At 47.4% G+C, this 2,500-nt stretch overlaps 1 protein-coding gene across 3 annotated transcripts in view; it reads right to left on the bottom strand.

Annotated features, from left to right (window-relative positions):
* Positions 1 to 2,500, bottom strand: part of LOC115416113 (ras-related protein Rab-14-like) — a 15,582-nt gene that overhangs the window by 4,468 nt on the left and 8,614 nt on the right. The window contains exon 1 of one of the 3 annotated variants that reach the window (XM_030129826.1): positions 432 to 558. The exons of the other annotated variants lie outside the window; for them this stretch is intronic. The gene's annotated coding sequence lies outside the window, so the exon portion shown is untranslated. Of the gene's footprint in view, positions 1 to 431; positions 559 to 2,500 lie in introns of those variants that run through there. 3 annotated transcript variants of the gene reach the window in all.

Here is a 2,500-nt window from a genome sequence, read left to right as displayed (position 1 = left end):
TCAAACCGGGCCAGACCGAGTCAGACCGGGTCAAAACGGGCCAGAGAGTACGGACCCCGGGAGAACGGGCTCCTTTAACTGGACGCACAACAGGAAGTAACCGCGGAGGCTAACCGCCACAGGCTAAAGGCTACAGACTTGTAGCTTTAACCCTGGTGACAGCCCCCCCGGAACCAAGAACTGGACCCGGAACAGTCCCCAGAACCTGGACCGAACCGGCACTGTCTTCCTGTTAGCTTAGCCTCTAAGCTAAGGCTAACCGGCTAACAGCTGAGGGTCAGTCTCCGCCTATGCTAACAGCTAGCAGCTAAAAGGCCACTTCCATCAGGCTTTTTATCAAACATACGTCACAGAATGACCCGGACAGACGGCGCGTGTGCAAACCTGTGTTTTATCGTTACTGGTGTGTGTGTGTGTGTGTGTGTGTGTACCTGTGCAGGTGCGTACTCCGCCGGTTAAACTGCCGGTAAAACTGCTAACTACCTCCGGTTAGTCTGAGGATCCGTCAGGAAAACGCTTCCTCACCGGCGAACAGCGGAAACATCGCGATACTTCCTGGTTCTACTGCCCCAAGCGAACGAGATTTAGACCAAAAAAAAAAAAAAAAAATCTGAATCCCGAATCCAACATTTTAAAAAGGTGTTTCAAAGTATTTCTGTACTTTTCACTTTCAGATGTACCGCTCAAAAATAAATACACAAAACAAAGGAATAAAACTAGCTCAGCTCTGACACAAAACAGGGAGTAAATAAGGAGTTTCTGATGACGTCAGTGTGACGGGTTTAAGTCAGGGCTTGTGTTGCGTCCACTGTCATGTTGGCTGCACGGAAATGGAAGTGACCACTGGAGTCTGTTTGGGATAGGATGGTTCTGCCTGTGGGCGGTCCTTCAGGCTCCTGTGGGCGGTACTTCTAGCTCCTCCTCCATCACTCGACCATTGTTTCTCTCTCTCCTTTAACATGAGGACAGTCCAGTCCTCCTGCTCTTCATCGGCATCATCATCTTTGTCAGACTGTCAGTGCCCTGTCCTGTCCTGGTTCCGCTTCTGTCTTGGTTCTGGTTCTGTCCTGGTCCTGATCCTGTCCTGGTTCTGGTCCTTTCCTGGTTCCGGTTCTGTCCTGGTCCTGGCCTGGATGTGCAGTTCTTGTTCAGTTCTATGGGACTTTGAGACCGGGTCATGGATCAGCAGAGTGGTGAGTCCGGTTACTAAACCTGGGTCCAGTACCCTGTCTGTGTCCAGTACCCTGACCCTGACCCTGTCTGTGTCCAGTACCCTGACCCTGTCTGTGTCCAGTACCCTGACCTTGTCTGTGAATTCAGAGTAAAAACAGTCTAACTAACTAGCTAGCTAGCTAACAGCTATCTAACTAACTAACTAACTAACTAACTAACTAACTAACTAACTAACTATCTAACGGACTAACTAACTAGCTAGCTAACTATCTAACAAGCGAACTAACTAACTATCTAACAAACAAACAAACTAATTGTCTATCTATCTATCTATCTATCTATCTATCTATCTATCTATCTATCTATCTATCTATCTATCTATCTATCTATCTATCTATCTATCTATCTAACTAATTAGCTAGCTAACAATCTAACAAACTAACGAACTATCTAACTAACTAACTAACTAACTAATGCACTCACTCACTCACTCACTCACTCACTGTCTAACTGACCCTTGTACTGGTGTTCTTCAGGGTTAGTGTTCAGGGTTAGGGTAAGTGTTCAGGGTAAGTGTTCAGGGTTAGTGTTCAGGGTTAGGGTAAGTGTTCAGGATAAGTGTTCAGGGTTAGGGTAAGTGTTCAGGGTTAGTGTTCAGGGTTAGGGTTAGTGTTCAGGGCTAGTGTTCAGGGTTAGGGTTAGTGTTCAGGGTTAGGGTTAGTGTTCAGGGTTAGGGTTAGTGTTCAGGGTTAGTGTTCAGGGCTAGTGTTCAGGGTTAGGGTTAGTGTTCAGGGTTAGGGTTAGGGTCAGTGTTCAGGGTTAGGGTTAGTGGTTAGGGTTAGGGTTAGTGTTCAGGGTTAGGGTTAGTGTTCAGGGTTAGGGTTAGTGTTCAGGGCTTGTGTTCAGGGTTAGGGTTAGTGTTCAGGGTTAGGGTTAGTGTTCAGGGTTAGGGTCAGTGTTCAGGGTTAGGGTTAGTGGTTAGGGTTAGGGTTAGTGTTCAGGGTTAGGGTTAGTGTTCAGGGTTAGGGTTAGGGTTAGTGTTCAGGGTTAGGGTTAGTGTTCAGGGTTAGGGTTAGTGTTCAGGGCTTGTGTTCAGGGTTAGGGTTAGTGTTCAGGGTTAGGGTTAGTGTTCAGGGTTAGGGTCAGTGTTCAGGGTTAGGGTTAGTGGTTAGGGTTAGGGTTAGTGTTCAGGGTTAGGGTTAGTGTTCAGGGTTAGGGTTAGGGTTAGTGTTCAGGGTTAGTGTTAGGGTTCAGGGTTAGGGTTAGGGTTAGGGTTAGGGTTCAGGGTTGGGGTCAGTGTTCAGGGTTAGGGTTAGTGGTTAGGGTT

This window comes from Sphaeramia orbicularis, unplaced genomic scaffold, assembly GCF_902148855.1.
Source record: "Sphaeramia orbicularis unplaced genomic scaffold, fSphaOr1.1, whole genome shotgun sequence".
NCBI classification, from domain to species: domain Eukaryota; kingdom Metazoa; phylum Chordata; class Actinopteri; order Kurtiformes; family Apogonidae; genus Sphaeramia; species Sphaeramia orbicularis.
Note: the sequence above shows the minus strand (reverse complement) of the source record. Positions and strands in the feature narration are given on the sequence as shown.